This window comes from Bufo bufo, chromosome 1 (genome assembly GCF_905171765.1).
Source record: "Bufo bufo chromosome 1, aBufBuf1.1, whole genome shotgun sequence".
NCBI lineage: Eukaryota > Metazoa > Chordata > Amphibia > Anura > Bufonidae > Bufo > Bufo bufo.
In genome coordinates this window covers 637,935,530-637,961,065 of record NC_053389.1, presented here as the reverse complement: position 1 = coordinate 637,961,065, position 25,536 = coordinate 637,935,530, and the positions used below count along the sequence as shown (strand labels likewise).

The following is a 25,536-nucleotide window of genomic DNA, read 5'->3' as shown; positions in this document are numbered from 1 at the left end:
CGTATTAATGCTTGCACACTTCTGCCGCCGAAAGTCTTCTCCGGCCCCATTCACTATAATGGGGTCGGGCCGGATAACATTCAACAGCACGACAAATATGCAGAGAGGCGGCCGGACAAAAACCGCAGCATGTGCAGGAATTAGTACAGATCCGGCAAGCTGTTCCCCTGACAGAACAGCTTGCCGGACACTGCTAATGCTAATGTGAAAGTAGCCTAAGTATGTACTATGTCTAGCGTCACTAGAGAAACAGGTTTCTTAATTCTAGAGGAGAGCAAATTTGCATACTTTTTCCCATTGAGCACCTTCAACTAGATCTCCTCAATGAGAATCCCTACCCCTAAAAGACCCTTATTTATTAAAAGTCTTCCAAATGGAGTAAAATGCAGTGAACTTCATTATACTGTCAAGTATGTACTAATTCAGTAGAGATAATAGAACTATAGGAGCAGACATATTTTGGGGGGATATTGTTAACAGTTACTTATATAGTCTTTTTAGAACAATGTGTCAACTGACAAAAAGAGTATAAAATAAATAGAACATTTTGGCATCCTTGCTACTACAGAAGAACCAGGCTTTTCAAGTTTTACTAGAGTGTCAAGAGAGAAGTGATTGCTATAACAGGTTTGTAGGACAGATGTGACTTTTATTTAGGGACAGGTTCACTAAGGATTAAAAGACAGCACTTTGGAAACATATTTTATATGCCGGCTCTGTAATTTCCACAGGAAACAGTTTTAAATCAGAAGGAAAAAAAAAGTCTGAGGTTCAAAAAATATTATTTAAGTTATAAAAATGCCTAAAGTTAGATCTTAAGCACTAGACAATTTAAAAGGTTCATATTTATAGATTACTCTACATTTCATGAGACACAAGCTCATTTTAAGTATTTTTCCAGCAATCCTTACGCATTTGGTTTTCAAAACCGTGAAGAATGTTTTTTTATGTGATTTATTGTGAAGACTTAAAACACCATAAGGAAAAAGAACATAAACCAAGGCACACAGACTTTAGAAAAACATTTAACTATAATTGCAAATTATTACACATTCTCTTTAACCCCTTGAACACACAAACCTACATTATCACAACGTCCAAATTATATCACGTTAACTGACAAGACAATGTTTCTTAAAAATATAAATGAGTAAAAGCGAGCAAAAGAAATTAAACAATATGCATCTTAAATTAATGCTACTAGTTGCCTACATTTAGATTGATCAAGGACAATACCTGCTAATATTTTACCACTTTTCTCTGCAGCTGAATATCTAGGTAACACTTAAAGTGTCCATGTACTTTTCATACTGTATGTCATAGCAACATATCAAAAGTTTTGATCGTGGGGGTGCAAGTGCTGAGAACCCCAATGATTGTAAGAATAAGGAGAGAGAAGTGATCACATAGCACTTGGTCTCTTTTCACTGCAGGTGACGGAAGTAAAGTGAAAGGACCTTAATAGAAAGTCTATGGACCCCTTTCTATTCCATCTCCTGCAGTGAGGAGAGAGAGCGGGCTATGTAAACTTTTGATATGTCACTATAGCATAAAAAGGTTTTTTCAAAGTACAGTGCCACTTTACTGCATACCCGAAAAAACTAGTAAGTTACCTTAAAGTAGCACTGTACTTTCATTAAAACTTTTATATGTTATAAGGACATATTAAAAGTTTAGATCAGTGAGGGTCTTAGTGCTGAGACACCCACTGATCTCCAGAACAAGGAGAGAGTCATGTGCTTAGCAAGCTCTCTCTCCTTGCTGCACGAGATGGGAGCAAGACGGGCCCATAGACTTTCTATTGGGTCTGTCTTGCTTCCTGTCCTGCAGTGAGAAGAGAGAACGTACTAAGCATGCAATTTTCTCCCCTCGTTCTAGAGATTGTAGGGGTCTCAGCACTCAGATACCTATAACATATAAAAAGCTTAATGAAAATACAGTGCCACTTTAAGGTCCCTTCCAGGCTGCCATAATACAGTCCAGAATAGGAAAGGTTTTAATACTTATCACAAATTATATTTGGTTGAGCACAGATTTGTATTATGCCTGTCTGTAAGTGGCCTTAAGAGACGGTAAATCTAGGGTACAAATATAAAAAAACTGCAGCTGCCGATACTATTCACCCAGATTTTCTTATCCTAATTTCCAGACAGTGTCAACTAGACAGTCTAAATTGCAAATATTTATCCCAGTGCCTGATGCTGGATGATAAATCTGGCACATCTTTACACTGTCTTGTCTAACTTCACACCACTCATTGGTTGGTGCATTAGTAAATCTCTAGAGATAATGAGAATTGAAGACATTGGCCCAAAATTCCAACTCAAACTAAACCAACAAAACTAAAATTGCATAAAAATCTGTGAACATGTATCAGTCAGATGGAGCCAGTGGATTAACAAAAATAGAGTTACTTTTTATGCCAATGTGGTCATATTCACACTCAATATGATGACGATCCTAAAAGTTAATGAATAAGTAAATATTTGTTATATTCACTAATTCACAGAATTTTTGGACAGTGGTCATATTCAGACCTTCTCTACATTTCCCTCTGCAATCCCATGAATACCACGGTAACACTATGTGTATGCCAGATCACAAGGCGAAATTTTTAAATACCTCATAATGACCATAAGACTTGTAATAGCAGGTGTACTACATTGTAATGGTACAAATGACATTAAAAACTGTTTCTGTTCTAGGCATCATAAGCTACATCAAGGCAACCCTACTCTTTTATTGGTAAAAAAAAAATTCTGATTAGTTATACAGTGCTATGGGGAACACACATACAGGTATTTTTTACATTTGAAATATGTTCTCCAATACACTTAAGGCGATATTTTCTACATACAGTACCAGCTACCAAATAAGAGATACAGTCCTTATTTCCCAAGCGTCCCAGCAGCGCAGGTTTGTATATCTTGCATTTTGAAAAACAATATGTCTGTTTTTCAAATATCGTATTCTCCTGTTTAAAACCACTCCAAGGTTCGCCCAAGGTTTTAGAGAAACAAAATTCACAACGTTCTCCATGTCTCTTGCAGCTATAAAAACATGGTTACACCTATCTGTACTGGCAGTGATACAAATCTTTGTGGGATAAAATGCTTTCCTACACACTTCTCAAGCTTGCATCTCAAGCACAAGAAAAACATAGAAAAATCATCATAAAAATGATGAACCAGTTTAGGGTTAAAAATATAAAATATACATATGCTTACTGCTACCTGTACACTGTGATAATGAAAGTTATTGCAAATTGGTATACATGTTTGTTGAGGATGGTACCCATTCTGGTTGAGTACTGCATAACGTCGGAATCAAACATAATTGCAATGCAACAAGAACAGATAACTTCAAAGCCCACCAAATCCAAGAAGGACAAGGCAGCGAAACAAGATCTAGAAGAAGAACTGATAGGACACCAATGGGGCTGTAAGTATGTGTTACTATAGATGAGATTTACAATATGTTTGCCTCACCATCTACTATACAATAGCACAAAGTGCAGCAGAAAGGCTGCATATTACAATCTATGCTCCAGCTGCCACAACCATAAAGAGATATTGGTTGCACACTCGATCTAGCTTTGTTCTATGCACTGTGTATTTCACTGTGGCTTTTTATACTTCACATTTATAGGCACTTTAATCTTATATTTATTTGACCTAGTCAAAACCACTCACTGGTTTTTGATTAATTTCTTGAATAGTTTATTGCACTTGAACACTTTGCATATTAACTTATATTTGGCTATGGTATGGGGTAATACTTTGCATATGTTCTAGCTCAGAAGCTCTAATTTATCAGAGCTATGGTTTTTGGAGGGGTGGTTTTTTGGATTTGGACTTATGGCCCTTTTCTTTGCTCAATTTAATAAGTACTGGGTGTATTTTAAAATTGTTTTGTATGTGTCTACCGTGAGTGATGTAATAAAGCATTTTAATATATATTATTTGGTTCATATCCTAGTGCTCATTGCTTTTATCACAACACTATTTTCTCTTAGCACAAGGGTTGCCATCAACTCTAACTGTTAAGCCATAGGCTGATCAATCTGCTAAAATTCTTTTATCTTTAGTCCAAGCATTAGTGAAACCATCCAAAAAGATTCAAACAAACCAATCTGATTGGATAGAGACACTTAAAAGGCTTTTCTTGGTTGCTGAGAATGGGGAGCTGAATATATAAAAAAGAAGCTTACATGTCTTCTCCGACTACCTTTGAAAAATAGGATTTAATGGTCTAAAATCCTTTCCCTTAGTAGGGAAACCAGACAGGGCTTAACTTCTATCATATCCCACCAGCAGATCATAGACAAGAGAAGCCATCATTCTTGCATAGAGTTTCAGTGATAATAATGATGATAATGATATGATTTTTATAAATCTTGGATGTGTGAAAGATACATGAAATGCCCATTTTTCCACACTTCCATAGACTGGGAAAGTTTGGTCCACAAAAGTGGCATGAAATAAGGTATGCAGTGTACACCCAGTTGGATGAAAAAGGCGGTTATGCAATAGCCCCACTGACTTGTGCAGTGATCGGGCCGCAGGGGCAACACGTGAGTTGTAGTAGTTTATACTCACGGTTAGCAGAGCCTCTCTGGGCAGGCATGCAGTGATGGGAAGGACAGCACCAGTTCCTTCGGGGCACACTCTGTTTGTGCAGGGAATCCCGCCAGATGGTGGTTGAGGTGCCCTTAGTGGAACCGTTTTTTAGGTGCCTTGGAGGCAGAGTCCCTAGTGATCGTAACGCCAGCACCGTTAGGTGCAAAAGAAGGTGGTAGAAAGGATGAGGAGTCAATTGTTGATTAATTGTCTTGGGGTAGTTACTACAGTTTATTTAGATAACAAAGCAATAATCCAAATATTAGTGCAGCTGTAATCCTTGTAACAGGCTTGGCAATTGTAACTTGAGGAGTTCTCCTTCTTTCTATATCTGTCTAAACTATATCCACACTCTAGCACTCAGGTACTGGATATAATAACTTCTTACATGTAGTTAGCAATCCACAGGGCGGCTCCCTAATGGCAGGCATCAGTCTTCTGCTCCGTTCTTTGGAAAAGATGCTCACTGAAGAATTGCGGTCCACTATGTCCATGGAGGCATGTGGTAAAGGATAATTTTGCGCATTAATCATCCGGCTGCCTTCAGGTACTTTTAGGTTCCTCCTGGTCACTGGTGCTTGTGATGTCCATTGGCTAATTTAGCTCTAATCTCCACTAGACTTTCTCTACATCAGACGTAGACTTACTGGTCTGTGCTGTGCTGCTGGAATACTGTTCTCTATACTCCCTTAGCTTGATCAGGGCCAAGGGCTAAAATAGCAGGTACATTGTGGACTAGGCATATTCTGCTCCTCCATTAACTTCCTACCTTCTCCTCTGTTCTCAACTCCACTCTGCTTCCTTTCTTTTCTTCTAGACACACCCTCAACTATATATATGTGGTGCCAAATACATTTGATAAGCATATATAAAAGTTTGAAGTGCCCACAATCCTAACTGAGTGGGACACTGCACTTGTATGCATCCTAGTGCTGTCAATTTACACAGCATCTCATTGTCTTTAACAGAGTAGCATCCACCAATTCCTTTAACCTAACAGCAGCCACATTAAAGCCTGATAAAACCTGCAAAGTTTTAACAGAATATACACTATGTGGACAAACGCATTGGGACACCTACACATTACACGTACAGAAGCTTTTATGACATCCTATTCTAAATCCATAGATAATGGATTAATATGGTGTTGATCTCCCCTAGCTTCTACAACTGCTTTAACTCTTCTGAAAAGGCTTTCCATTAGAAATCGGAGTGTGTCTGTGGGAATTTTTGCCAATTCACGCTGAAGAGGATTTATGGAGGTCAGACATTGAAGTTGGACAATAGGGTCTGGCTTCGAAATCTCCATACTACTTCAACCCAAAGGTGTAAGATGGACTGAGGTCAGCTCTCTGTGCAGGCCAGCTAATTCCGTCTACATCAAACTCACCCAACCATGCCTCTATGGACCTTGCTTTGTGTACTTGGCACAGGCATGTTGTAACAGAAAAGAGCCTTTCTAAACAGTTCCCTTAAAGTTGGAAGCATACAATTGTCCAAAATGCCTTGGTATGCTCAAGCATTAAGATTTCCCTTCACTGCAGCTAGGGGGCCTTGGCAACCTCTATATAATTATCCCTCCTCCACCAAATGTTACAGGTGGCACAATACAGTCAGGCAGGTAACGTTCTCCTGGTATTTGCCAAACCCAGACTCATCCATCAGACTGTGAGGTAGAAAAGAAAAGTGTACTTTAGCTTTCTCCACTTATGATAGGGATTCTAAACTGGAGTGGGACAGAAGCATGTGTTGACTGTAATTAGGGGTAGGGCCTTTGGTTCACTGCGGGCTTCACTTCCTCACGGGCCCCATAGCAGCTGCATGGTCTGCCTCCATTGGAGGTATGCCACTGCTTCCACTTTACAATAATACCACCAGTTGATCGTGATCTAAGAAGGAAAAAATTTCACAAACTGACTTGCAATGGTGGAATACAGCACCACACTCAAATACAGCGAGATCTTTAGACCGACCTATTCTTTCAAAACTGTTTGTAAGGGCAGACTGCATGGCTAGAGGCTGGTTTTTATACATCTGTTTCAATGGTACTGAATGAAACACCTGAATCCAATGATTAAGAGGTGTGTATGAATACGTTTGTCCATATAGTACATATCATTCTAAACAATTTGTTGAAACATTAATGGCAGGTTTGAAAGAGGTGTGTGTCCACAGGACCTTAGAAGATAGATATGATAGAACTACTGGAGAATAATAATGACATATTGTAGACTGCACTGTATTCACTGTATAGTTACTTTTGCTGCATTGTATTATCAGATAATTATTTATAGCAGAGGTATACATTGCTTCCAATGTTTAGACTTTATTATTTCTAATGAACAGCAATACTGCTACCACAAGTAATGATGAAGAAGGGTCATCAGATTGTATTTTCCACTTGGATAGTTATTTGCAGTATGTGAAGCACATCTTCAGATAACTAGCTTTCTGTTTGGACCATCTCAGATTTTACGATGAGCTTACTCAGCCGTACAAGTAACAAGTCTAGTGAAACACCTGCTTAGCACATACTAGGACATATTTATGGAGACTCCAGCAATAAGATATTTACTAAACTTACACAATATGCACTTTGTTGCTCCCTATTAGTTTCTATAAATTACAGTGGTAGTGATTTCAAATTACTATATAAATAATGGGGAAACCCATTGGGCTTGGGTCTAATTATGAGACACTTTTGCTATTAGTGCTTGTTTGATTACCATACTGGTGGGCCACATACATTGAGCGTATTGCTCAAAGAGTTATAACACCTCTACAAATAGGTTTCCATCTACTTCGAGTTCAACCTTTTGAGATTATCATATCCTAGTGGTTGCTTGGTTACCCTACTGGTGATAATGCTCATAGTGATATATATCTGCTACATAGGTCCCTACTTGCCACTATATTATTTATATAAACCAGTTTAGGGCAACCCACTGACTCGGGGTCAGTTTTTCCCTGGACACCTAAGGCCCCTTGCAGACGAGCGTGTCCGGATGCGTCCCGGTGCATTGCGGTAAACCCGCGCGAGTAGGTACGTAATTGCAGTCAGTTTTGATTGTGATTGCGTTCCGTTGTTCAGTTTTTATCGCGCGGGTGCAATGTGTTTTGCAGGCGCGTGATAAAAAACCGACTGTGGTACCCATACCCAAACTTCTTCACTGAAGTTCAGGTTTGGGTTCAAGGTTGTGTAGATTGTATTATTTTCCCTTATAACATGGTTATAAGGGAAAATAATAGCATTCTTAATACAGAATGCATAGTACAATAGGGCTAGAGGGGTTAATAAAAAATTAAAAATCATTTAACTCATCTAACTCATAATTTAATCCACTTGTTCGCGCAGCCGGCATCTCTTCTGTCTTCATCTGTGAGGAAAAGGACCTTTGAAGACGTCACTACGCTCATCACATGGTCAGTCACATGATCCATCACCATGGTGATGGATCATGTGACGGACCATGTGATGAACCTAGTGACGTCATCAAAGGTCCTATTCCTCACAGAACAAGACAGAAGAGATGCCAGCTGCGCGAACAAGTGGATTAAGGTGAGTTAAATTATTTTTATTTATTTTTTAACCCCTCCAGCCCTATTTTACTATGCATTCTGTATTCAGAATGCTATTATTTTCTCTTATAACCATGTTATAAGGGAAAATAATAATGATCGGGTCCCCATCCCGATCGTCTCCTAGCAACCGTGCGTGAAAATCGCACTGCATCCGCACTTGCTTGCGGATGCTTGCGATTTTCACGCAACCCCATTCATTTCTATGGGGAATGCGTTACGTGAAAAACGCACAAAGAGGAGCATGCTGCGATTTTCACGCAACGCACAAGTTATGCGTGAAAATCACCGCTCATGTGCACAGCCCCATAGAAATGAATGGGTCAGGATTCAGTGCGGGTGCAATGCGTTCACCTCACGCATTGCACCCGCGCGGAAATCTCGCCTATGTGAAAGGGGCCTAAGTATTGTGATATCTTTGGGATATTCTCCCTAACTGCACCCATGGCTTATGTTCTGCGAGACCTATTTTATCCTTCAGTAATTTTGATATTTCTCTATGGTGTTCATTGTTTTAATATATTATTAATAAATATTTCTATTTTAATTATCTGACTTACTGGAAGTCTACTTAACAGCTTTGTGATTTCTATATACTGAAAATAATGAAAAATATGGGCACTCTGCTTGAAAGTTTAATTAACCATTGGTGATTACTGATTTTTCTTTTGCTTTTTTTGTCATCGCATTCCAAGAGCTATTTATTTATTTTTTTTCAATCTATGTAGCCGAATGATGGCTTGTTTTGCAGGACAAATTGTAGTTTATAATAGCACTTTTTTATGGTACACATAGTTTACTAACTTTTATAAACTCTTCCTGGGGGGGATGGGAAAAACAGCAATACTGCCACTGACATTTTACATTATAAATTTTGTGGGGCTAATTTTTTCTCTCTGGGTCAGGACGATTACAGCAGTACCAAATATGTATATTTTTATTACTTTTGCACAATAAAAACATAAAAAAAATAGCTCTATGGAACTGTGTGGGGGCTTTATTTTTGCAGAATGACTTGTACTTTACAGTGGTATCATTATGGAGCACATAAGACATTTTGATTGCTGGCATGTTTTTACGCCATTCACTGTACAGGATGAATTACAGGATAATTGTGTAGTGCAGGTGATTACGAACGTGGCGATACCAAATATGTGGAAGGGATTTTATTGTTGCAATTTTTTCCTTTGAATAGCTTTTTTTCAATTAAAAAAGGTACTGGTATATTTTTTTAACTTGGAATTCTTTAAAATTAATAGAGAAGCGCAGCTTGATACATATATTCTGCAGGCAGACCTGGGGCCTTTATTAAACTCCAACCAGCTATGCGAACATATTAGCACACAGCAATTTAATTTGCAAGGTGCCAATGGGAGGCCACTTATATGCCGCGGTCGCTATTGACTGCAGCATCTATTGACCACTCTAGATCACCAGGGATATCGCCAGGTATTTATTTTGTCTTAGGCTATTTTTACACTCGTGTTTGGTGCAGATCCGTCATGGATCTGCACAGACGGATCCGTTCAGATAATACAACCGTCTGCATCCGTTGAGAACGGATCCTTTTGTATTATCTTTAACATAGCCAAAACGGATCCGTCTTGAACACTATTGAAAGTCAATGGAGGACGGATCTGTTTTTTTTTTGTGCCAGATTGTGTCATGTAAAACGGATCCGTCCCCACTGACTTACATTGTGTGTCAGAACGGATCAGTTTGTCTCAGTTTCATCAGACAGACACCAAAACGCTGCAAGTAGCCTCCAAAGCGGATTGGAGGCAAACTGAGGTAAACTGATACATTCTGAGCCTATCCTTTTCCATTCAGAATGCATTAGGGCAAAACTGATCCGTTTTGGACCGCTTGTGAGAGCCCTGAACGGATCTCACAAACAGAAAGCCAAAACGCCAGTGTGAAAGTAGCCAAAAATGCAAATATGCACTGCCTTTAACAAATGCAATTGCAAATATAATTATATTAGATTGTGAGCCCCACTGGGGACAATGTGATGCTAATGTCTGTAAGGCACTGCAAAATATGTCAGCGCTATATAAGTCAGTATAATAAAATAAATACAAATATTGGATCAGGATTTATTTTTCCTCAAAGGAATGTAATACGTTTAAAAGAAAAACCACAATAACAACAACTAATTGCTACAAGAATCCATCTGTGCCACCTCCCCCAAATTCTTTGGTTCTGAGGTCAGAATTAAGGAACAAATATTTAGGCATGGTATTAATATGGTATAATAAACTATCATTGCTTGAAATATATTTTTGTTAATTACGTTTCTTGACTTCTTTGATATTTTTCTCTTTACTCTCTGAACAAATGAAGTCACAGTATATCGCAGTAAGCTGCACATTCTAAGATCTCTATAAAAACAAGTCTTCATACACACATCTTAGGAGTCAACTAAAATTTGCAAACATATTGCAAGGAGCAGAAACACCTTACAGTATAACATCAAAAGTCATGACTAGCAAAAGTATTGGATTGTGATGAAATAGATTCTGTACTTTATAAATACTGCATATTCACTGTTCTGTTATCCAGTTTGCAGGATAGCTTATGTCTTTGTTCCCAGGACGTGGATCTCATGGTCAGTTGGCTGCAGACAGGCGCTGTGCTTACTTATTTATATTTGTCCACATAGCAGTCTATGTGCACCCAGTAGGTAAATAAGCAATGTCCCCTCCTGTAGCTGGAGTCCTAGAGCTGAACTATTGCAGGACAAGTACCAAGTGTCAGAAAAAAGCAACCTGTATGCAGTATAAAGCACTGAACCTCTGTAAGTATCAAGTAATGTCTCAGAAGTGTTTAGGAACTAACGAATTTACCAATTTATACAGAAACCAAATGGGGAAGGAGACAGAAGCACAACAGAGCCATGAAAATTAATACAGACTATGTAAAGACATTGTAATGAACTTACCTGTCCAGGCTCCGGTGGTGCGATCTTCAGCACAGATGTGCCGGGAGAGACGCGCTGCTGAGCCACGACCTCCAGTGATGCAGCCATATCACAGGATTTAATGCTCTGCTTTCTCCCCTCAGTACGTGTGTGCTAGAAGAGACTGGCAGTGGGCTGAAGCTTACCTTTTGTGATCTAACTCTCTGACCTATGGTTCTGGTCTGGGGGCCTGGCTCTTTATTTTAATCCTCTATTGTCATGTTACCATTGCCAGTGATAGTCCTATTTGGCTCACTGGTTGTTCATGGTTCCCTATTCCTAATTTGCTGCAATATATACATATATATATATATATATATCCCATACTTCTGATTTCGGCTTTCCTCCTGACGTCTCTTTGTCTCTTGTTTTGGTACTGCATTGCCCATCTGGTTGTGACCCTTTTTCTGACTACTACACTTAGGCCCCTTTCACACGAGCGAGTTTTCCGCGCGGGTGCAATGCGTGATGTGAACGCATAGCACCCGCACTGAATCCTGACCCATTCATTTCAATGGGTCTGTGTACAACAGTTCTGCGTTGCGTGAAAATCGCAGCATGTTCTATATTCTGCGTTTTTCACGCAGCCCTGGCCCCATAGAAGTGAATGGGGCTGCGTGAAAAACGCATTGCATCCGCAAGCAAGTCCGGGTGCGATGCGTTTTTCACTGATGGTTGCTAAGAGATGTTGTTTGTAAACCTTCCGTTTTTTACCACGTGTGTGAAAAACGCATCAAAACGCATTGCACCCGTGCGGAAAAAACTGAACAACTGAACGCAATCGCAGACAAAACTGACTGAACTTGCTTGCAAAATAGTGCGAGTTTCACTGAACGCACCCTGAACGCATCCGGACCTAATCCGTCACGCTCGTGTGAAAGTGGCCTTATTGTGTTTGTTTTTACGTCTCTTCACTTACTTAACGTAGGGACCGTCGTCCAGTTGCAGTTCTGCCACTTACAATGCAATGTTGTCAAATGAATCACTATTTTCCAAGAGGAACGACTGAGAAAGACACACTCCATATTACTAAGAAATGACGCTCTAGAATTATTTTATGGAACTTGCAAGGCATCCACATGGGACGTAAACCCCTCCAGAAAATACAATGCAGTTTTTGCTGTAGATTTTACCCAATCCATCTCAAATGTCATTGCAAAGGTCAGAGATCCTAGCATACATTGACATGCTGCAGATTTAAAATCCACACTGCGGGTCAATTTACGTTTCAGATTTTTTTTTCTGCAGTGCGTGGATGAGATTTCTTCAAATCTCATCCACTTGGCTAGTACTGTAAATTGCTGCAGAAGCACTTTGCATGTAATCACTATCTACCAGATTAGCTCTTAGAAATTTAATTATTCCACCAGACAAATTATAAATGATCAGTTGCTTATTTCAGTTAATTGATAAAGCAACCCAGAGAAAAACTCCTAACAGCATCCAAGGAAGTCTGTCATCAGCGACCACCCTATCAAATTATCTGCATAGACACAAAGCAGTAGTCCACTTTTTAAAACTCTGGTTTTCTTTTGTAGATCCAAGGCTCTCCCGAGTTATATGTTTTCTTCATTTACAAATTAGGAATTTGGTGCAACAAGGGAATCACAGTTACTCTCATTGCACCCAGCCTCCACTCATTTCTGTGACCACCCCCTACCTCGCTGCTTTCACAGGGTCAGGAAGCGGTTTAGCAGCCGGGGGAGGGGCTGGCCACAAAGAGGAGCAGAGCTTGGGTGCGAGATGAGCAAAAGTGACACCCTCATTGCACCAAACTCCTAATTTGCAAATTAAGAAAATGTATCAATCTCGGCAATGGAGCCTCAGATCAATAAAGAAAAAGAAAAACAGGTCAACTACATCTGTGTGTCTATGCAAATAGATGGATAGGTAAGTCGCTAGTGGCAGCCACATTTGTGCAAGTGTTTTTCCATCCAAGTCAAATATTTTTAAAAAGTTTATACCGTAATCATCAATACTGTAATATTAATATAGGTGAACAGGGCACTCAAGGATAGCTGCGACCGTGTATTTAAGGCAAAGATGAGCTTTATTGATAATATAAATATATTTGATGCATATAACAATCAAGAATGCAGTAGAATAAATAGGTTATTAACAAATAAATATAATGAATATTCGACAGAGCAAAGGCTATTTTTCGATTAATCAGCAAATATTCAATAGTCCAATATTGTAAATCTTGGATCCAATGATTGTGAACATCCAAAGACTTGTTTGCAATAAGTCTATTCGTTTTTTACTTTCATATTGAGACAACAGTCATATGCTTTGCAGTTATTCAAATAGTCGCGGCGGCGTCCCGCCAAAGCGACGTGAATGGCAGCAACTCACTGCTGAAAAGCTTGCAAGCGAATTAAGTCCATTACCTTTGTATCGACCAAGTGTTCGTCCGAAATAATCACAAGAGCCTTCAAGTGTACTTACTCCCAGGATCTGCCTTTAGATATTTGTAGCAGTATTCAATCAGGAGATTAAAGCCGGCTCTCTGTTCGGTTATGGTCGATTTAATGGTAAGGTAGGTTTTTCAGTACAAAGGTGGGGTGTAGCACCAGACGCGTTTCGGGGTCCAACCCCTTACCACTGAGGAAGGGGTTGGACCCCGAAACGCGTCTGGTGCTACACCCCACCTTTGTACTGAAAAACCTACCTTACCATTAAATCGACCATAACCGAACAGAGAGCCGGCTTTAATCTCCTGATTGAATACTGCTACAAATATCTAAAGGCAGATCCTGGGAGTAAGTACACTTGAAGGCTCTTGTGATTATTTCGGACGAACACTTGGTCGATACAAAGGTAATGGACTTAATTCGCTTGCAAGCTTTTCAGCAGTGAGTTGCTGCCATTCACGTCGCTTTGGCGGGACGCCGCCGCGACTATTTGAATAACTGCAAAGCATATGACTGTTGTCTCAATATGAAAGTAAAAAACGAATAGACTTATTGCAAACAAGTCTTTGGATGTTCACAATCATTGGATCCAAGATTTACAATATTGGACTATTGAATATTTGCTGATTAATCGAAAAATAGCCTTTGCTCTGTCGAATATTCATTATATTTATTTGTTAATAACCTATTTATTCTACTGCATTCTTGATTGTTATATGCATCAAATATATTTATATTATCAATAAAGCTCATCTTTGCCTTAAATACACGGTCGCAGCTATCCTTGAGTGCCCTGTTCACCTATATACGTATATGCTTTTCTAAATTGAGTGAGTGGCCTCAATTTACAGGAGCACCTGGTGTCGTTTGAGTGTTCTTAGTGCGACATCTTACTCAATTTTACTGTAATATTAATGCCTTACTAAAAACGCAGGTTTTTTCACTCTATGTTGCAGCCTTATGGGTCACGTCTCTTTAATCTTCTCCCTAAAACTTAGCTTTTTGTAATAAGAGCCTCTAAATTAGCAACTAATGAAGTAAAGCAGTCACTGAAGGAAGAAAACCAATTCTAGAAGTGTCCGAAGTAACACTGCAGCTCTGTGTGCAGCATGAAACAAGCCTTGTGCAATGCGCCCTAAACTTGTTTAGTCTTTTGGCATTATACAAAGAATTAACCCCTTAGTGACCAAGCACATTTTTTTAAAATTGCATTCCAAGAGCTAGAACCTTTTTGTTTTTTCATAAATGTAGTTGTAGGAGGTCTTTTTTTTTTGCAGGACAAGTTATAGTTTCTAATACACCATTTTAAGTACATGTAATGATTGATTAAAGCCAGCCGTTTAGCTAAAACCCCCTTTGTTTACACCGTAAAAACACGTATGGGTGGTCACTAAGGAGTTAATCCAACGCTGCCAAAGGTTAGCTACAGGGAGACATTCACAAATAACTGTGATGTTGACGTATCAAATTTACCATCGACTATAAAAAGCGAAATGTATTCTCAGAGAGCTCAACACTGCCAGGGGGACAATGTAAAACAGGCATAGATTGTTTATATGAAACGGTTATCATCCTCTACGGAACATAATTACCCTCAAGATGGGATTTTTGACTAAACACATTTGGAAATGATGGTGGTGCCCAAATCACTGCTATATTAGGTCACCTATGTCAAGGTGAGAGAATCTGTCCCTCTACAAGGGATGTCCTCCCACACACAGCACTGCAGTTCTGCATTAGAAAACCTAATATGGAGTTTGAGGGTACAGTTACATGAGGGGAATCTCAACTGTGGATATCGTTTTTTGTGTACTCACAGCAACATCCATGATGAATCCGCAGCAAAATCTGGATGTGATACATGCACACTCTGCTGAAGATCTGCAGTGGGTTTCAGTCTATGCATTGCAATTTATGGTCAATTTACAGTGCAGATTTTTTGCAGTATAGATGAGATCTATTAAAACCTCATCCATTTTACGGCTATTGCAAAACACTGTAGTGATGAGCGGTAGGGGCTATATTCGAATTCGCAATATTTCACAAATATTTGGGTGAGTATTCGTCATATATTCATGAATTCGAGATTATTTTCTTGATTGCGAAAAATCGGCAATGTAATTTTCGTGTAATGCGCGCGAAATACAGGCGTGGGTCACTTTTGCTACATTTTCCAAGCTGCTAGAAGTTTCCTGAGACTGGAGAAAATGGTTGGCATGGCAAAACATAAAAAATGGCTTTATATGCAGTTAGAGTGCTCCAATATATTCGCAATTGCGCTAATCGGCACTAATGATGCGAATATTTTGGCGCAATACATGAAACTTCACATTTTAGCAGGTCTGCATGTATGTATGGACAGCAGAACTTATCACACTGCACTGCAACAGCTACACTATATCCGGATATAACCTACACTGACTATCTCCCACTAACTATCTGTGTTATATATACAGGTCCTTCTCAAAAAATTAGCATATTGTGATAAAGTTCATTATTTTCTGTAATGTACTGATAAACATTAGACTTTCATATATTTTAGATTCATTACACACAACTTAAGTAGTTCAAGTAGTTTTCTTGTTTTAATATTGATGATTTTGGCATACAGCTCATGAAAACCCCAAATTCCTATCTCTAAAAATTAGCATATCATGAAAAGGTTCTCTAAACGAGCTATTAACCTAATCATCTGAATCAACTAATTAACTCTAAACACCTGCAAAAGATTCCTGAGGCTTTTAAAAACTCCCAGCCTGGTTCATTACTCAAAACCACAATCATGGGTAAGACTGCCGACCTGACTGCTGTCCAGAAGGCCATCATTGACACCCTCAAGCAAGAGGGTAAGACACAGAAAGAAATTTCTGAACGAATAGGCTGTTCCCAGAGTGCTGTATCAAGGCACCTCAGTGGGAAGTCTGTGGGAAGGAAAAAGTGTGGCAGAAAACGCTGCACAACGAGAAGAGGTGACCAGACCCTGAGGAAGATTGTGGAGAAGGACCGATTCCAGACCTTGGGGGACCTGCGGAAGCAGTGGACTGAGTCTGGAGTAGAAACATCCAGAGCCACCGTGTACAGGCGTGCGCAGGAAATGGGCTACAGGTGCCGCATTCCCCAGGTCAAGCCACTTTTGAACCAGAAACAGCGGCAGAAGCGCCTGACCTGGGCTACAGAGAAGCTTTTTTCGGATGAAAGCAAATTTTGCATGTCATTCGGAAATCAAGGTGCCAGAGTCTGGAGGAAGACTGTGGAGAGGGAAATGCCAAAATGCCTGAAGTCCAGTGTCAAGTACCCACAGTCAGTGATGGTCTGGGGTGCCATGTCAGCTGCTGGTGTTGGTCCACTGTGTTTTATCAAGGGCAGGGTCAATGCAGCTAGCTATCAGGAGATTTTGGAGCACTTCCATGCTTCCATCTGCTGAAAAGCTTTATGGAGATGAAGATTTCATTTTTCAGCACGACCTGGCACCTGCTCACAGTGCCAAAACCACTGGTAAATGGTTTACTGACCATGGTATTACTGTGCTCAATTGGCCTGCCAACTCTCCTGACCTGAACCCCATAGAGAATCTGTGGGATATTGGGAAGAGAAAGTTGAGAGACGCAAGACCCAACACTCTGGATGAGCTTAAGGCCGCTATCGAAGCATCCTGGGCCTCCATAACACCTCAGCAGTGCCACAGGCTGATTGCCTCCATGCCACGCCGCATTGAAGCAGTCATTTCTGCAAAAGGATTCCCGACCAAGTATTGAGTGCATAACTGAACTTAATTATTTGAAGGTTGACTTTTTTTGTATTAAAAACACTTTTCTTTTATTGGTCAGATGAAATATGCTAATTTTTTGAGATAGGAATTTTGGGTTTTCATGAGCTGTATGCCAAAATCATCAATATTAAAACAAGAAAAGACTTGAACTACTTCAGTTGTGTGTAATGAATCTAAAATATATGAAAGTCTAATGTTTATCAGTACATTACAGAAAATAATGAACTTTATCACAATATGCTAATTTTATGAGAAGGACCTGTATAAGCTATCTAACTATCTATCCAACGTAGTGTGGAAAGCACAGGGACAGCAATGAAACTGCTGTCTCTCTCAGAACTTTAAAAAAACTGCAGAAAATGGCTGCTGGGGAGGTTCTTATATAGTAAGGGGTAGGCAACTTTCCTATTGGTTGCTAGGGATGTTGCTAAGCTCAGACAAAGACATTGCAGCCTTCCCATTGGCCCACAAGCAACAAGCACGGAGGGATCATGGGTTCAGATGAAAAAAAATCTAGAATATTCAAAAATACGAATATATATCACTGTATTCTAAATATTTGCGAATTCTCGAAGTGCCAATATTTGAGATTAATATTTGCTATTTGAATATTCGCGCCCAACACTAAAACCCTGCAGATTTAAAACATGCAAATCCCCATGCAGAGTAATTGTCCCATGTAGACACACCCTATAAGTTCTCCCTCAGTGCTTCCTCCAAGTATTCTGGTTTCTATCCACACTCCAAAAAATATGGATAGCTTATATGGATTGCTTTGCTATTTATTTTATTTTATTATTTATTTTACCCACTTATATAGCACTAATATATTCCACTGCGCCTTACAGACATTAGCATCACACTGTCCCAACTGGAGCTCACAATCTAAGGTCCCTATGTCTTTGGAGTGCTGGAGAAAACCGGAGTACTCCATGCAGATGTCTCCACGGTGTGTGTGAGAGAGGGAAATCATTCTGTGAGCCCCATTAACGACAGGGACTAATGTGAGTGATCTGCATGTAGCCCAAGCACACCACCACCCAATGTATTCTGTAAGCTATATGATGATACATATAGGGCCTACATATTTTCAAGCCAGGGGACTGTGTTTAAACCTGCCTGTGGGCCATCTATATTCATCAACATTTAGTGTGTCTTACACACTGTGAGGGGAAAAAAATAATAGTATTTCATAACCAGTCTTAGAGCTACACAGCGACTTTGGCTGCGGCAAGCGAGTTGTCATGATTTTAGAACTGCAAAAAATTTAGCAGTTTAGGGTCACGACCACTTGCAAGTCGAGCTGAGATTTCATTTGGTTCTATTATGTTTTCATGTGATGCTTGTCAAGTCACTGTGTAGTCATGACCTTAAAGGGGTTTTCCGTTATTACCATGGTTTTTAACAGTTATGCTCATGTAGTTACTTACCTCATGTACATCTTCCCCATGATTTTTTATTTTCCGTTTGGACTCTCCTGTCCCATTTTCACCATGTAATCTCTGTGGTTTGTTTATATCCTGTATGTAGCACTTATTTTTGCTGCATCCAACCAAACCCATGATGCCCTTCACTTCTCTGCTACAGTTCAAGCACCGCCTCTAACCACACCCAATTAGTTTATAGCTCCTCCCACCTGCTAGTTACATAAACCCTGCCCTATCACTGCCTCTGTTGCTGCTTTGAAACACCCATGGACATAACATCACAGGAAATAAGAAAGAGCTGCATGGTCATGTGACCACAACATAGAACAGTTGATAGGAGCAGTACAGGTAAAAGAAATACATTACAAAATGACAGCTACCTTCATAAATAATTATTTTAAAGGATTTTAATGCAAACTAAAAAAAACTTTAAACCTAAGTAAATTGGATGTGCTTAATTTATTACGAGGCCTGTTTGCCTGTCCATGAGGAGGAAATTGAACTTGATGACTGCTATAAGCAGGTGTAGATTTGTGCTAGAATTTATGCAAATTTCTGGCATAAATTATAGTAACATTTGCCACTAAATGTGATGAGAGTCATAAATTTTAGAGTAAAAGTCAAAATTTGTGACTTTTATACATCAGAAAACTAATTAATTGCCTCCATATAATTTGCCTCTCTGTTCATCAATATTGTCATTATGGCTTTGGTCTTAAAACAAAGTTCAAATCAAGGTGATCCTTTCTGCAGTTTCATCACAACAGTGCAGGTTTATCCAGGATATAAAGATGACTCTCTATTACAGGTTGTTTTGGCACCTGTTTAGTCAATCTTCTTCTTCTATACCGGAGGAAAATGCATCCAGGGTTGAATTTAGCAATTTTCCTACATTGAGATATTGAAGGGTTTGTCCAGGATATTGATGGTCTATTCTCAGGATAAGCCATCAATATCAGAGCGCTGGGGGTCAGACATCCCACATCTCCACCTACTGTATCAGCTTTTTGGTTGGAGACCTGGAGCCGGAAGTCTTCAATGGGAGCAGCGTTGGAGTCACCGGTTCTGTCCACTACACAAGAGAGGGAGCTGAGTAGTTCCAGTTCCAACTTTTGGCACCAGAGCTACAAGGAAACAGCTGATCGGTGGAGGCGTGAGGTGTTGAAACCCTTTAAAATAAGCTTTAGTCAAAGTAATGTTTGACTAACCAAGGATATAAGTCACTTAATTAAAAGAAACGATATATAACTTAATGTGGGTCTAAAATAGGACATAGGATTCTGCTCAATTTCAGACATTTTCCCCCTTTCTCAAACCCTAAAAATGAGGGTCAAGAGAAATAATTTTTTAGAAATATTATGTAGCATAGATCCATATGTATTTTCATATAAAGTAAATCATTTACATACTAGCCATTATACCCTAAAATGCTAGATCAGACATGTCTTCTTATTGACATAACATAATATACCCAGTCACCTTTGACCTGACAGATTTCTTAAATGTCTACTTTACTGCAGTGTATGATTGAAATGCTTGTCTGAACCAGATGCTACAGATGTCACCAAGTTACAAAGAAAAATGCTGTCTCCTCAAAGGTATTTTATAAAGAAAGAGAACTTATAATTGCTTTTATATTTCCTGTTATCAAAAGATGAATATTCTTGGGCAACAAATATTAATACATCAACTTTAGGCCTCTTTCACACTTGCGTTGTCCGGATCCGGCGTGTACTCCACTTGCCGGAATTACACGCCGGATCCGGAAAAACGCAAGTGTACTGAAAGCATTTGAAGACGGAACCGTCTTCCAAATGCGTTCAGTGTTACTATGGCACCCAGGACGCTATTAAAGTCCTGGTTGCCATAGTAGTAGTGGGGAGCGGGGGAGCAGTATACTTACAGTCCGTGCGGCTCCCGGGGCGCTCCAGAGTGACGTCAGAGCGCCCCATGCGCATGGATGACGTGATCCATGTGATCACATGATCCATGCGCTTGGGGCGCCCTGACGTCACTCTGGAGTGCCCGGGGAGCCGCACGGACGGTAAGTATGCTGCTCCCCCGCTCCCCGCTACACTTTACCATGGCTGCCAGGACTTTAGCGTCCCGGCAGCCATGGTAACCACTCTGAAAAAGCTAAATGTCGGCTCCGGCAATGCGCCGAAACGACGTTTAGCTTAAGGCCGGATCCGGATCAATGCCTTTCAATGGGCATTAATTCCGGATCCGGCCTTGCGGCAAGTGTTCCGGATTTTTGGCCGGAGCAAAAAGCGCAGCATGCTGCGGTATTTTCTCCGGCCAAAAAACGTTCCGTTCCGGAACTGAAGACATCCTGATGCATCCTGAACGGATTTCTCTCCATTCAGAATGCATTAGGATAATCCTGATCAGGATTCTTCCGGCATAGAGCCCCGACGACGGAACTCTATGCCGGAAGACAAGAACGCAAGTGTGAAAGAGCCCTTAGAAATATGAAAACCTTTTCATTTTATTGCCATCGTAGGTTTCCTCATTTCAGACAAAGGATAAATGTCTGATGGGTAGAGATAGGGAGAATGAGGTACTGTTGCATAGGTATAGAGGTAGCGTAGAGACCCATGTGAATGAGGTTGTCTTGTTGTGGTTTAGGGATAAAACTGCTTGCTTCCCTATTTTCACCCTAAAGATTATCGAGTGTTTGCCTTAACAAGGCAGGCCCAACCTGCAGGAACCTCTCTGTTACATGACCCTTAAAGGGACTGTCCAATCCTTTCTTATTGATGGCTTATCCTCAGGATAAGAGGGGATCCGAAACCATGTGCCCCGATGATCAGCCGTTCAGCAAAATCTACGGCACCAGAACAACCCAGCTCCATCTCTTGTGTAATGGAGGAAGTTGGTATCTGCAGCACTGCCGTCATTGAAGTGAATGGGAGCAGTGCTGCAATAATATGCAGTACACAACGGATGAAAATTCTGGCACTGAAGCTATAGCAGAATAGCTAATTGGGGAAAGGCCATCAGTATGAAAGTATCAGAATACCTCTTTAAAGGGCTTCTGTCACCCCCAAAACCCTTTTTTTTTGGGGGGGGGGGCTTGTTAAAATCCTTATTTTACGACTATTCCCTATATAGGGCTCTTACCTTTGGCTGTGGCTTCTTTTCCTTAAAAATTGATCTTTTAACATATGCAAATCACTTCACTACCAGCAAGTAGGGCGTCTACTTGCTGGTAGCCGCCGCAAAAAAAACGCCCCCTCGTCCTGTTGATTGACAGGGCCAGCGAGCGCTCTCCTCCTCCGGCTGGCCCTGTCAGCATTTCAAATCCCGCACCTGTCTTCATTCGGCGCAGGCGCTCTGAGAGAAGGACGCTCGCCTCCTCAGCACTCCCTCAGTGCGCCTGCGCCGATGACGTTTTCTCTTTCGGTGACGTCATCGGCGCAGGCGCACTGAGGGTTTTGGGGGTGACAGAAGCCCTTTAAATTCATTGGGAGAAGGGTCATGTTAGGATAAGGTTTCAGCTAGTGAAACCTTTTCTGGGCGAACATTCAATTATCCATAGGGGGGAAATAGGGAATAATGATCTAAAGAGACATATAGGGCTGGCCTGCTACACTAGAGGGCTAGCCCATCAGAAATGTCACTGTCTACATATGCCCTACCTCTGGTTGTCCCATTACAGTACAATACAGATTGGGAGGACCTTTGACTAAAACCATGGAAAAAGTGGACTCGGCTGATACAACAGTGTTGAATCCTCCCTCGTACTGTACATAGCACTTTAATCATCACTCTGTTAGTATTTTAATGTATCAATAACAGTTACATTGAATAATGCAGTGACTGGAGAAAATGGTTGGCACGGCAGAACATTACAATAGCTTCATATGCAGATAGAGTGGTCCAATATATTCGCGATTTCGAAATTGGCACTAATGATGCGAATATTTTGGCGCAATACGTGCAACTTCACATTTTAACAGGTCTGACTATTTATTAGTGATTGATGCACTAAGTATTGTCGTGAACTTGTGACATCACAGCACTATGTATGTAGCATGTATGTATGGACAGCAGAATCTATCAGCTACACTATATAACTATCTAACCTACACTGACTATCTCCCACTAACTATCTGTATCACATAAATAAGCTTACTAACTATCTAATGCAGGAGCGTTGCTAGGCTAAAACATTCGGGGCCTAGGCCCCTGATGTTTTGTCCCAGGCCCTGAATGTACTGCCTGGTGCCTGCTAGATACAACTGTATTGCCATCCTTAGGACGGCAATACAATTGAATCTAATGCCCTGAAAGAGCTGAAGGAAGTGTGGTGACATCACAGGTCATGTGATCAGTTCTAAATGCAGTAGCTGAAAAAGACCTGCGATGATGTCACCGTCATGTGACCAGTGCAGGAGGGGACGACTCAGCAGTGAAGAGAAGTCCTGGGAAGAAGCTGTGGTGAGGTCTGCTACATGAGAAGAGGTAAGTGAAGGGGTAGATTACTCAGTGTGAGAGGCAGAGCAATGTTGGGAGTATTTAACTGGGACTGTATGTTAGGGCTGAAGGGAGGGAAGTTATTTACATGGGACAGTGGGGTGGAGTGATGTTATTTACATGGGACTGAAAGTTGAGTGAGTGATGTTATTTACATGGGAATGCATGTTGTAGGTGGCTGGGGCAGGGTGATGTTATTTACATGGGACTATACGTATGTTGAAGGCGGCTATGGGAGGGAGTGATATTATTTACATGGGGCTGAATGTTGAGGGGTAATGTGATTTACATGTGACTGCATGTTGGAGGTGGCTGGGGGGTGATTTTATTTACATGGGACTGTATGCTGAAAGTGACTGGGGGAAGAAGTGATGTTATTTACATGGGGCTGAATATTGAGGGGGTGATGTTATTTACATGGGACTGTATGTTGAAGGCGGCTGGGGAGGGGGTAATGTTCTTTACATGAAACTGTATGTTGAAGGCGGCTGGGAAGGGGCTAATGTTATTTACATGGGACTGTATATTGAGGGGGGGAGGAGAGATGGTGTGATGTTATTTACATAAGACTGTATTTTAGAGGGGGCTGTAGATAGAAAGGGATGTTATTTACATGGGACTGTATATTGGAGGGGGTTGGAGAGATGGTGTGATGGTATTTACATGGCACTCTATGGCGGAGAAGGGAAATCATGTTATTTACATGGGACTGTATGGTGGAGGGGCTGATGAATTATAATTTTTGAGGACAGTAAACGGAGGAATATAACTACAGGGGGAACTGCAGGGGGCATTATAAATACTGGGAGGGCTTCAGGGTGAGCATTATAACAGTAGGGGGCGAGGTAAATACTGGGGCACTTCAAGGTGAACATTATAACAGTAGGTTGCATTATAAATACTGGGGGCACAGTGGGGCATTTTAAATCCAGGAGACATTAGGCGTTCTTATTACTACTGGGGGCTCTATATGAGGGACTTTTAGATCCGCATTATTTCTACTAAGAGCACTGTGGGGGTCTTATTACTACTGAGGGGTCAGTAGAGAGCTTTATTACCACTAACAATAGGGGGGCCTTATTTCTACTAGCGGCTCTGTAAGGGCATTATTTATACTGGAGGCAACTAATGGAGGCACTCTTAGGGAGCATTATCACAGTTGGGGGCACTGTAGGGGGCAGTATTATTAATGAGGGCATTCTAGAAGGGAATGACTATTGTTGGGACTGTGAAGAGCACTATTACTATGGGGAGCACTCATTTTTCTTTAGGATAGTATTTGGGGGTACAAAAAAAAGAGGAATCTAAGATGTCTGAGTGTCACACTCTGTAGAGAGGAGGAGCGGCTGAGAGAAGTTGTCCGGACGGAATGGAGAAGATGATGACAGAGAAGATCTACATCAGAGGAGACGTCACCTGGGAGGAACTGGATGTGAGAGGTACGTGCTGCTTTATTGCTGTATAGCTGTATAGCTATAGCGGGCTTAGGGGTCGGTTGGTCGACTTAGAGAATTGGGCCATATGCATTGGGGCTTGGGCCCCAGATCTTTTGAGACCCTAGCAACACCCCTTATCTAATGTAATGACACAGAAAAAAAAAGAGCACAGTAATAACACTGCTGTCTCTCTCAGATCTGCAGAATACTGCATACAAGTGTTGCTGGGGAGGTTATTCTATAGTAAAGGGGTAGGTAACTTTCCTATTGGTTGCTAGGGATGTTGCTAAGCTCAGACAAAGACATTGCAGCCTTCTCATTGGCCCACAAGCAAGAAGGGAGGTTACTGAAGAAAAAAAAAATCTAGAATATTTGAAATTACGAAAATTCTCGAAGTGCCGATATTTTCGATCAATATTCGCTATTCGCGCTCAACACTATCCAGGGGCTGCTCATACAATAGAGAACAGGAGACAGAGTGAGAGTTTAGCTCTTTCTTACTCTGGCCCTTTCCCCTATGACATCCACATGCCTCAATAAGACAAAGACACATCTTCACACGCATCTTTTTTGGCATTTTAAATTTGCATGTAATAAAGTAAAGGGTTTTAAACATTTTCAATGGCATTTTTACAATTGGTTTTGCTGGCATTTCTCATTTCTGACATTTTATTTGTGTTTTTTTTTTTTGAAGTTCCAGAGAACCCAGAGAATACTGCATTTTGGGGGAAAAACTCACAGCAAAAAATCTGCAAAACACTGTAGTTAGATGTTCTTTAATGTCTATAGTAAAACACTGTAAATTCTACATACGCAAAGGGTCATGTATCAACCCCTTTACCCTAGAAAACTGG

General features: G+C 40.6%; 1 protein-coding gene across 1 annotated transcript in view; it reads right to left on the bottom strand.

The window, feature by feature from the left end:
• THSD4 (thrombospondin type 1 domain containing 4) overlaps nucleotides 1-25,536 on the bottom strand; it is a 750,309-nt gene that overhangs the window by 263,718 nt on the left and 461,055 nt on the right.